The 12,428-nt window shown below is 45.7% G+C and overlaps 1 protein-coding gene across 1 annotated transcript in view; it reads right to left on the bottom strand.

Annotated features, from left to right (window-relative positions):
* The window catches only part of SFMBT1 (Scm like with four mbt domains 1), a 77,463-nt gene extending 66,758 nt beyond the window's left edge, over positions 1-10,705 (bottom strand). Inside the window, exon 1 of the mRNA XM_083429110.1 lies at positions 10,330-10,705. The gene's annotated coding sequence lies outside the window, so the exon portion shown is untranslated. The remainder of the gene's footprint in view (positions 1-10,329) is intronic.
* Between the last annotated feature and the right edge of the window lie 1,723 nt (positions 10,706-12,428).

The following is a 12,428-nucleotide window of genomic DNA, read 5'->3' as shown; positions in this document are numbered from 1 at the left end:
AAGCCCACTTCTCCTTCTGGGTGCTGACAGACATGCAGAACACCTCACTGTTCCAGGGATCTGGAAGCCTGTGTGGGTTTACTATGTCCCAACCCAGCTCCCTCTCCCCACTTTAGTACAAATTACTCATTATGAGATCAGGACAACATATAGTGACAGCATTTAGTGACACCCCACTCCCCTTGTCCAATTGGACAGTGAATGCCAAGCAAGAAGTTATTTATTCACTATCACTTGCTCCATTATTTGCTAGGCAATTATATTTAACCTTCTTGGTAATGTATTATTATATACCAAACTCTAAAGGGAATGCTTCTATGATGATGATTTTTTTTTCTACTGAGATTTATGTGATGTTGCCATGCAGTAACAGCTGAAGCTCAGCAAAGTAAACCCTAGTAAACACTTAGATGGCCACTCATTTATATATACTTAAGGGTTATATTAAGCATTTATGTCTTTATACTACACTATGACGCAGAGTTTTCGTGCAAATTTATTGAAATACAATATGTAATAAATATTTCAGTTTAAAAGTACTATTAACTGCAGAACCACTTCTTCAGTTAAACGCCGAGTGATCTGTAGACAGTTTGTGTAGTTCATTTCTATTCTTCTAAATGCCTACCAAGGCTGTACTCCTCAAACAAGCTAAATTGGAGTACTGTACTTTGAATACAATACTCTAAATCTTCGTTATTTTGCTACTGCAGTAGAAATCCAAATGCAGCAGCTGGTCTGTGTATCAAGTTGTGCTACTGACCTCCTCAGGAGTTGTTTGCACGATGTGATATTCTACACATAAACATTCAGTTTTGTTGCTACTTTTTGCAGTAACCATAATTTCCCATCAGGCAACAAGAACATATCCTCTTTGATGTCCATATTTAAAATACAGTGGTACCTCGGGATAAGTACTTAATTCGTTCTGGAGGTCCATTCTTAACCTGAAACTGTTCTTAACCTGAAGCACCACTTTAGCTAATGGGGCTTCCCGCTGCTGCCGCGCTGCTGGAGCACAATTTCTGTTCTCATCCTGAAGCAAAGTTCTTAACCCGAGCTACTATTTCTGGGTTAGCAGAGTCTGTAACCTGAAGCGTATGTAACCTGAAGTGTATGTAACCCGAGGTACCACTGCACTGTTAGTTGCACAACAATGAATGAGTTCGTAGAGATGATCAGTGTACTGAAAGTACTCGGTCGTCTTATAAGTTTGAACATAAAGTAGGCCTGATAGGATGTTTTGTTTTGTTTTTTTAAAAAAAGACATGTCCCAACAGCTTAACATGAAATGGAGATACTAAAGAAAGTGTGTGCATCACCACTTATGAAAGGCACTGTAAGGGTTAAATTGCATGCTGTTCTCAGGGTATGGTCTGAGGGAGGCACAGGGGACCACAGCCTTGCTGAAGGTAAGTGAGTCTGGTCAGTGTGTGGATGAGTGACCAGTGGAAAACCACATGTTCACTGCCTTGGGTTCTATGATGGAAGAAAGCCAAGATATAAATATAAGAAAATAAATAGTACTGGGCATGTTCTTCCTTGATAAAAACAATAGCTACAGGGGGCAGGGGAGCAATATGCATCAGCACAGGAAACAGAGCTAAAATTTTAGGAACAAACACAGGAAGTTTCCTTATACCGAATCAGACTATTGGTCAATCCAGATTTAAATTGTCCACATGGGCAATGAACCACTAAACTATGGCCCTTCCCATGCCCTTTTCTCCACTGAAGATCACTTCCCCCACAAAGTTGCTATAGCCAGTGTTCAAAACTAGCCAGGTGCCGGGTGCCTTTTGCTACTATCGCGGGTCCAACTGTGACTACGCAGAGATTTCTGGGGACCAGATTGGCGACCAGAGTTTAAAAATCACTGCCTTAGTCCACAGTTAATACCATTTCCATTTCCTCTGTGTGTGTTTCTCCTTCTTGCATACTGGGATAAGGGAATTGTTGTAAGAGGAAGCTACAGTCAGGCAATGTAGTTGAGATCACAGAATTGTAGTGTTGGAAGGGACTCCGAGGGCCATCTAGTCCAACCCTCTGGCAAACAGACATTCTGTTGTGGCGACCATAATCTAGGTTTAAGGTACCACTTGGCGCCTAGCTTATATACCTGAGTTTCTAACACTGGCTATAGATCCCAATGCTACAGGTCCCAATACAAACCATACCACTACAGTGGTGCCTCGGGTTACATATGCTTCAGGTTACAGACTCTGCTAACCCGGAAATAGTGCTTCAGGTTAAGAACTTTGCTTCAGGATGAGAACAGAAATCGTGCTTCGGCAGTGCAGCAGCAGCAGCAGACCCCATTAGGTAAAGTGGTGCTTCAGGTTAAGAACAGTTTCAGGTTAAGTATGGACCTCTGGAACGAATTAAATACTTAACCTGAGGTACCACTGTACCTGCAATTGCTGACTTCTGCCAGAAAAAAACATTCTCAGTATGAAGCACACAAAAGGGAACTGAGAGGAACTTGAGCCCAAAGCATCTGGGGGGAACTAGGCTAACATTAACATGTAGTTTGGGCCCTGAGTGCTCAATTCACTGCACGTACCCAGATCAGACAACCCCATTATCTGCCTTGGGGATACACACAGGGAGATGAAGCAAAGGAGTATAAAAAAAAACTAAGTTCAACTATTCAGGAACAGCTGTATTTATTTGTTATAAATTTTCTGGATCCTGAAAAATCCATCCTGGAAGGATCTGAGCAGCATCACTTCAAATTTACCAAAATACTCATTAAGGCTTGCCCAGCACTGCATATAGTGTTTCATTAGATCATCAAGAATTCATCTCCTCTATCTTTCATCACCAAAACACAAAGAAAATATCAAAGCATTTTTAATAGCCACATCATTTTGAGATACTATCAGTTTCAGCTATTTGCTATAATGGGAATTCCTTATAACCGATTTCGCTAATGAAAAATGGTTTATTCAGCTCCATAAAGGAAAAGGAGTGTCCTAAAGAATAAACAGCAAATAAATGAAAACAGATTAAGTGAACAAGGACAAACTATTAATCTTCTAAACCAGCAAGATCTTATCAAGGGTGGCCCAGAATGCAAAGGAATAGCAATGATCCATTTCACCACAATAAACTGCCAAGATTAATTCAGGACTCTAGTGCCAACCATTAACAATCAAGGAATCAATCCACCAGATACTGCAGCCGTTCAGCCTCCATTCAGTTCAATGGGGGGGGAGGGTTTGTAAGCTCCATTGAAACTAACAGAAGTTAAGCAGCAGTGTGTAGTAAATATAATACGGTACCCAGTAGTAGGCCTACAATTCCACTGAAATGAGAGATTTCTACAAAAATAAGTGGGTGCAGAACTATAGTTTAACAGTCTAATCAGAATGAAGTGCCAATCGCCCAGCAGGGATTACTTGCATTGACTATTGCCAATTCTATTGAACAGTTTAGTTAACAGAGGAAAAGGAACCCTAGTACTGTATTAAAATCATATTCTCTCTTAACATTCTGTGTGTGTGCATGGTTTATATGTCTCTTCTGACTTTGAAAAATAACAAGTTATGTACTTATAAAGTACAAATCCACTCTTAATTTGAGCCAAGTTTAATTCCGACTAAGCCCTGCATCCCATTCCTGGACCTATCTAATTAAGGTCCTACAGCACTACTTTTCTCCTAGAAGTTCAGAGTTGTAGCTTCTATTTTTCAAAATATATGAGCTTTTTTATGCTTAACAAATTGAGGCTGAAAGATGGGTGACTGGTTCAAACTCACCTAGCATGCCCATAGCTCCGCAGGTAGAGCATAAAACGCTTAATCTCGGGGTCGTTGTGCATTTGAGCCCCATTTTGGGCAAAAGATTCCTGCATTGCAGGGGGTTGGACAAGATGACTTTTGGGACCCCTTCCAAGTCAACAATTCTATGATTTTATTATTCTTCCCATTCACTACATAAGCACAGCTTGCAGAGATCTAAATGCGTACAGCCAGGTCCAAGTTTAAAAAGCCATCTAATGGACAATGCTGGTTCTTATCAGACACTTGCTTTCATTTATTGGGCAACCTGAGCCATCATTTCTCATCTGCACAATACCTGAACACCTCCTATGCTTTTAGGGCTGGCACAAAATATTCTCTTTAATTGTTCACATAATTTAATTTCATGGAAGACAACACTAAACTTCCCCCTACAATTTATCATCCATAAAGAAAGATCAGCTTGCTCCTACACTGCGAGTCAGAAGTCTGGAATGCACATATTACAGAAGCTACCGTGTGTTCTTCTAGCCATTGATCTTTGTCAAAACTTTAGGTACAGAATACTGAAGTAGAAACATATTTCTGAAAGAAATGGCAGAGCCGCTAAAAACCTCCAGTTCTCTCTCAAGTTAGAAAAAGACACCCTTAAGCCAATGATAACTGCTTTAATGATGAAGCTGCACACTATTCAACAAGTCAGTATACATAAGATTATGTACGGCTATCTTCACTGAATGCCTTTTGACCTGTTCCTGCACAGGTGAGGTTCCCATTGTAAAGGAGGAAAAACTCCCTGGAGGCAAAGTGAAAAAACGAAGAGAGCTTGGGCAAAGAAACAGTTACATTCAGACAAGGGACTTTGCGCTAGTGTAATTGCCTGAAAGACCCCAGGGAGTCGGTACATGCTGTAGTAAACATTATTCAAGGACCCTGCAGACTTTTATGCTATCACAATACATCCCCTTTCTCCTCTGACAGGGGAAAAAACACATGAAGCAGCTTCAACTTTCTCCCATGGAAGTACTGGTAAATGCACTGTCAATACCCAAGGATTGGAATAACAGCATTTTTATATTGACTAGAAGACTGAATAATCATGAAGATTTCTATCTTTTATGTCCATTCTGTAGCAAGGTCATAGCATACGGGAGCTTCCTAACATACAATGAAAGCACAGTTTCCTGAATTTTATTTTTCTTTGTCCTTCATGAGCTGGAGTTCTACTCTGAGGCAATGCAAATTATTCATTACAGTGGATTATCATGGTAGATATTTGTAATAAATAATCATCACTGTGCGCCTCTCAAGCCACCTGGAAGAAATAGATCTGTTTAGCTCAATTCATTTTAAAAGTCTTATTTGAGGATTAAAATACAGTAAAGAGTTTCGTCTTTATTCCCAGATCTGCCATGAAGCTGCTGAATAATAGCCAGCAACAGCACTACTTTTCTGATGCAGACAAGTATTATGATAGTCTAAAGAACTGCAATTTCAAACTGAACAAGCTATGAAAATGCAAGGAATTAACAATAGCAACAGTTTAGCACATGTTTATTTTTAAACCAATGGAGAAATCAATTTCAGAATAAAACCAAACTCTTTCCATGTCATCATTCCTGAAGCCAAAACATGACGTAGTACAAATAAGCAAATGCGCGGTCTCCAGGAGAGATTATGGCTGCTTTCTTCCTCTCCCCTGATTGTTTCACAGCTGCACTGAGCCACAGTTTTGGCCTAGTGTGTCATCCAAACCCAGAATTGGAATTTGGCCCTCCCAGACAAACCACAAGCTGCAAACCTTGACTATGGTTTGCCTGAAGCGCAGCAGACAACACACTAAGTTTAACCATTGCTTAGTGCAGTGCAGCACTACAAAGTGGCTGCAATCTCCTCTATGAGGACCTGGTGTTTGCTCATTCGCACTAAGCCATGTGAACTGGGCCTATATCTGTCATAAACCTTTCACATTCAAAACTTGGTAAGGTTCTACCTTTTTATTAAAAAAAACTTGTCCCCCCCCCCCCTAATATTGAATAAAACTGGTACCTTCCTATGGAAAATAGATTAATTTTCATTTTCTTGTAAAAATACGTTCTACATCCTCTCTTCAGCATGTCCTCCACATGTAGTAGAACTATTCAATGTAGTAGAACTATTCAAACAATTTTTTGCTAAGGATTAATAATAATAATAAAAGAAGATAATTCCACACTGCAATTTGAAAGGAAGTATTATGGATCAGTTACTAAGTTAGGTACCCTTGTTTACCCAGCTCATCTCATTTTTAAGCAAGGTTTGCCCTGTAGAGAAATCCAGTGTAAGCTTCAGAGTCATTCCCACTCCTGAAGTTGTTCTGTCACATAAACATAGTGTCACCCAACACACAAATACACAGAATCAATGAGAATAAATTCAATTCTTTTTCACCTTTTAGTACACTAATTAATCCATCAGGAAAGCCTGAAATTGAAATGAACTGCCCTCTCCGTTTCACTTCAGGCTGAAGCAGGAGCTGCTTTATATCCACTGAACAGCATCCCTCTGTTGTTGTCTAAGGCCTGGTTCACACATAATGTGAAACAGCATTGCTGAAATCACAGGCTCTTCATTCCTCTCCCATCCGTGCCAGGACACAAGCCATGGTTTGGCTTGCTTTAAAACCCAGACTCATAGTTTGTTTTCCCCCAAACAAACTACTGCTTATTCACCATAAAATAGTTTATTTTAACTGTGGCTTAATGTGATGTCTGTGAACCAGGTCACAGAAGTACTGAGAAATAAGATTATACACCTATTGTTCAATCTGAATTACAAGAAGTCTCAAAGTAAACACTAACCTGAAAGTGGATTAATTCCATAAATAGGAGAAACTGAGTCTGAACTCTTATTTTTATTCTAAACTCTCTTCATAAAATTCACACATACTTCGCATAGGTGCAATAGTTAAATCTGTTCCCTATCTGAAGGCATATTTACACCCCAGTTAGATACAACCCGGGACGCAGGTGGTGCTGTGGCCTAAACCACAGAGCCTTGGGCTTGCTGATCGGAAGATCGGCGGTTCGAATCCCAGCGATGGGGTGAGCTCCCGTTGCTCGGTCCCAGCTCCTGCCCACCTAGCAGTTCAAAAGCACATCAAAGTGCAAGTAGATAAAAAGGTACCACTCCAGCGGGAAGGTAAATGGCATTTCCGTGCGCTGCTCTGGTTCACCAGAAGTGGCTTAGTCATGCTGGCCACATGACCCAGAAGCTGTCTGAGAACAAACGCCAGCTCCCTCGGCCTATAGAGTGAGATGAGCGCCGCAACCCCAGAGTCGTCCATGACTGAACCAAACGGTCAGGGGTACCTTTACCTTTTAAGTGACAACCCAAATGTGCACAGATTACAGATAGTGCAGCCCTTCCTGTAGGTGAAGGAGTTGACAGCTTTCTAGCATTCAAGTTAAGATTTCAACAATGCTGTCACCTCACCTCTTAACTGCCTCATATGCCTCTGCTGTCCATGGGTCCTAATTGAGACATGAGCATACAGGAATAACACTATTCGGCAGGGCTAATATTTAATCCAGCCCTTCCTGTGCTACAAGTCTTTTCACCAAATGGGGAAGGGAAGAGCACGGCATACCCACAACCAAAATAAAACACATCCCTGTGGAAAGGCAAAGTTTAAAGTCATTCTCAACATTAAAATGTTTTGTTTTGGCTTTGGGGGAGAAACACAAGAGGAAACATGTGATTCCTGAAATTATACAATCTAGGAAGAGCTGTACCACACATGTGAAATGACTTTTATGTATGATCACATGATGTATATAGATGCATTTAGGAATGAGGCCTACACAGAGCGCTACACCTGACTTGATGGAACTATCATGGTATAAGACAACAGTTTTGCAGGAAACCTAGTCTGGTTACTGCCTCTACTATAGCCAATCCTGAAAATATAAACTACTCATGGATGACTCACTGCTGCCCAAAGAGTTCAAGAACCAATCTAAACTTTTCTTGTTAAGCCCCAGACTAAACACAGTATCCAGAGACAAATTCCCTTTAAAGACATTTGGACAATTTCCATGTACTGTAATGTGGTTTGAAGTTTTACAGTCTCTTCGTGTGTATCACAAATTGTGTGTATCACACAAAGCTACAGGTGTCAACTGCACTGTGTGTGAATATAACAGGGAACTGAGTGCCCTGCTTTTTGTGGCCAGTGTACATCTGTGTTTAGTGAAACAAAGTTTATTTACTGGTTACATTTCTATACCACCTATTCCTCCAAGGAGCTCAATGTGCTGTACATGACCTCCCCTTCTCATTTTATCCTCACAACAGCCCTGTCAGGTAGGTTAGACAGAGACAGTGACTGGCCCAAAGTCACCCCAGTGAGCTTCATTGCTGAATGGGGATTAGAACCCTGGTTTGCCACATCCAGTCAGACACTAACCACTACACCACACTACACATTTGCTGTGCTGTCAGTAACATGTGACATTACTCTAAGATGCCAAGCCTAAACCAACTTAGGTGATGTCCATATTCTGTAACTGCATGTTGCTCAAATATTAAATGTGTATTTTTGTTGCAGGAAAATGGATTTTTTAAAAGCCTCCATCTATGAGAGGTACTGTGTTGAACTAAGATATACTGTATTTTTTAAAAAGCTTAGCGTTGTTCTCACCAGCATGTGCAGTACAAATAGCATAGCCTGATGCATAACAGTAACAGCTATTACTATAAGTCAGTGGACAGAACGTATCAGTTCTTACATGAATGTTAAAGTTGTGCACCTTACATTCTATTTTACTGAAATGTTTGCCACGGTAACCTCCCTCCCAGCAGTAGTAAGCCCAGAGAAAGAGGCAGAAGAAACAGGACCAACCCAGCGCCTAAGTCTTATCAGTAAAGAGTTTTATATCAGAGTTTTACTTCCAAGTGGATAAAGGTAGAGGCAAAGCTATGAATCCTAAATGTTACAGACTCTTACACACTTTTTATGACAGCAAATTTCTCTCCAAAGCAGATATAATCATTCCACGAAACCCACGTGGGACCATTAAATAGACATCACTCTGGCCTAGGAGAGGCCTAGTAATAGAGCTGCTTTTTAAGAGCGGATTAACTGCCTGTCCCTGCAAGAGAGAAATTGTAAAAGTCTAAGTTCTGGACTCCTCTTTCTTTTTCATTAGGTAAGATGATTCCACAGTTTCATGCACAGAAATGCATCTAAATGGAGTCAATTCCCAAACTGTCCTTCCTGCACAAGCCCCTGTAAGAGCATTTCCCCAACTTGACTCAAATTTATCAAGGCCTCCTTCTCCTTTCCACTGCAGCCAACTGTAGTGTGCATCCCTCATTTAGGATTTATGGGTTCAGGTGCATCCTCAGCTACAGGGCAATGAAGCCCCTGCGTTCTTGAGTCTTAAGAAAGGGAGGGCAATGGAAACTAAGAAAGCAAAGGGTACAGGAGTAGAGTTGTTTTTCAACTGAAAGTAGAGTCCCACAGGAGGAGGCATCAGTAGCGCCGGCAAAGGGGCTCCGCGGAGTGTAATTTGGTGGCACTGTAATCATGCGCAATCAAAACAACGGCGGACACCAGCTGCCGATCCGACCCACCTTCCTCCCCCACCCACAAAAAGAAGTCGCGATTTATGGGGCCAGGTTGATGCGAGGAGCTCGCAACTGCCATCAACATCGCAGATGGGTAGCAAACCGCGTAGCGGTCTTCGGAGAAAGTGTGCGCTCCCGACGGAGTTCCCCTGCGCTTGGGTTGAAAGATCACTTCGCCGCTAAGGGGAGGGGGGAGGATGGGGGAGAACCACAGCCCAATTGTTTAAGAAGGCCTCATCTTTTCCAAATGAAGCCATTTTAGAGAAGATTAATAATCACAACAATGCTTTTATCATCACCACCATCACCATGTCAAACGCCACTTCGGTAAAGACAAAACACATGGCCTCAAAAGTTCAGAAGTTCCCTTGAAATGACTTTTCCTCTAACCCACCCAAGTTAGAAAAAGAAAGTGCATCCACAACGTTCAGTCGCCCAGCCAGAGATTCCAGAAACCAAGGCGAGGGAAGGAGAGGCTTGGCTTTCCTTGGGCACACAATAACGGGCAAACACTCCCCCCCCCCCAAAAAAAAAAAACAGAGAGAAGGAGCACCTTCCAGTGCTCTGCGCCTAGGAACTTTTTACAAGTACAGCAGGAAAACAAACGCGAAGGGAAACGGCAGGCGGGCAGGCGCCCCCTTTCGGGCCCGGAGGTGCGCGGGCGCAGAGCGCCTTTCTCCCGCGTCGCGGGAACTTGCGCGGAGCGCGAGAAGCGCGCGCGGAGTTGGCGCTCGTACTGCTGCGGCGGCGGCGTCTCCCGGCTGCACATCCGAGCGAAGCGCTCGCCACTCGCTCGCTCCCCCTCCCGCTCGCCTGGCTGCTGCTGCTGCTACCGCCCTCCCTCGCCGTCTCCCGCATCAAACTTCAGGAGCCGGAAAAAAGCCTTTCCGGCGGCCGCGCACGCAGCAAAACGCGCCCAGCAGCTGCGGCGGGCGCCCCCCGACCCGCGAGGCCCCGCATCCCGCGCCCGCCTTACCTGCGGGGAGTTTTTCCAGCCCCGCGCCGCTGCCGGGGCTCGGGCAAGGCTCGCCGGCGCTCCGCTCACCGCCTCATATCCAATATGGCTCGATCGGCCCAGGCGCATGCGCCCGCCGTCTCCCTCCCCGCTCCCCTCCCCTCGCTCCGGAGGCTTTTTGGGCGCTCGCAACGCACTCCCGCGCCCCTCGCGCTCGGGCGCGCCGAGCCCTGGCGCCGGCCGGCGGCTGGGGACGGACGGGCGTCCGCGCAAGGGCTCAGTCTGGACCCCCCCTGCCCGAGCTGAGCCGCTGCCGCCGCCGCCCCAGAACCAAACTTGCTCCTCCAGCACTTCGGGGCGCCGGGAGAGGCGGCGCGAGCCCCCGCCTCCGCCCGTCGCAGCGCCGCCCCGTCCCCGAGGATTTCCCGCGGGGCGCGCACCTGCCTCAAGTTGTTGGGCGCGCAATTGGGGAGGCTGCGCGGCGGCTCGAGCTCGAGTGGGGGGCGGGGGCGAGCGAGCGAGCGAAAAAGAGCCCCAACCTCCCGTGTGCTGGAATGAAGCGGGAGAGGCAGCTGGAGGGGCTTTGCGCGAGACAGGCAGGCGCTGTCAGCTTAGCTCTCCATCCAGCGCGCTGGCCTGGCGAGCTAGCAACTACTTGAGCCTGCTCCCTCGCACTCGAGCTGCAGCGCCCGGGTGCTTTCAAGTGCCATAAATACACCGGCGGAGTCATGCCTTCTCCTTGGAGAGCCAAGTTCATTTTTTTCATATATTTTTTTTCTCGAGAACTCGCGACTTCCTTTCTTCCACCCGCCCCCCTCCCCGTTTTTTGTGTGCGTTTGGCCCAGAAAGGCCGGCGCCGTGGGTTTCCTGACACTATCGCAACCCCTGCCTTGCTTTTTCGTGAAGATCTCTCGATCCCGGCTCTGCTGCCTTTTGCTGGGGATCCTGCGCCCCTTTGGCCTCCCTCCCTCCACGCCATCCCCCCCCCCCCGCTCCGCCGCTCCCCTCCCCCTGCCGAAGATGTAGGACGGAAGCGCGGCCCAAGTGCGTGCACGCTGGAGGAGAGGATGGCGGCAAAGGAGGCGGCTGGGTGGCTGCAGCTGTTGAGACATTTAAAGGCGGGATAAATTAAAACACAACCGAAATTAAAATCTGAAGACGGGGAGGGAGGTGGAGTTGTGGCGGTGGGGGGGGAATAAATGGGGAAAGAAAGGAGCAGGATTGTGCAACACCGAGAACCTCATGACCACGCGTCGGTGCAATCAGAGAAGAGTAATAAAAGCGAGCGAGTTTCACGCAGCTTAAAGGCGACAGGAGGCGAAAGAGCGATACCGATTGAGCCAACTGGATCCTTGCAAGAACCTCGCTTTGGAGGAGGGGGTGGGGACAGAGATCTAGTTTCCAGGATCCTCCGCGTTCGCGCCTTCCTCAGTCAGCAAACCATCGCCGCCGCCGCCCGCCCCTCTCCGATTTTCGCATAGGCTCAAAACGCTTTTTTTACTGTAGATCTCTGGCTTGTATCTACTCCACTTCCCCCTCCTTTAACCCGCTCCATCCACACGCACGCGTCCCTTGGCGTGCCGGGATTTAATGGCTCATGCTGTACACGCCGCCTGCTCGGTGCGTCGCAGACACCAGTTGACAGCATACGGGGATAAGCGATCAGCGTGCGGAAAAGTCATCTGGAACTCGAGGAGCGATCGGCGTCGCCGGGCTCGGGTGGAAGCGAAAGGGATGCGCCGAGAAAGATACAGAAACGCCAAACACTGCGAGATTTCCAGACAGGAAGAAGGCATGCCGAACACGGAGGCGAATAATAAAACCCAGCGCAGGGAAATCCTCGCGCTACGGCTCAGATCTAACCAGCTGCCTGCACCTTCCCTTTGAATAATTTCCCCCGCTTCCATCGAAAATGCTGGGCGATGCAGCTGCGGGCAAGCGGGGGAGGGGGGGGCATCGGCAAATAATTAAAAGGATTAAAAGATATCGCGGCTTGGGTCGTGAAGATGTGGCATCTACCGTGTTTTGAAGAAACGATCGTATCGGATTTATTGGTAATTTTCAATCGTGCAAAACCTATGTGAAATCCGTTCAAGAGAGAGACGTATATATGGTGGTTT

Source organism: Podarcis tiliguerta (assembly GCF_965153285.1).
Source record: "Podarcis tiliguerta genome assembly, chromosome: 2".
NCBI classification, from domain to species: Eukaryota; Metazoa; Chordata; class Lepidosauria; order Squamata; family Lacertidae; genus Podarcis; species Podarcis tiliguerta.
Note: the sequence above shows the minus strand (reverse complement) of the source record. Positions and strands in the feature narration are given on the sequence as shown.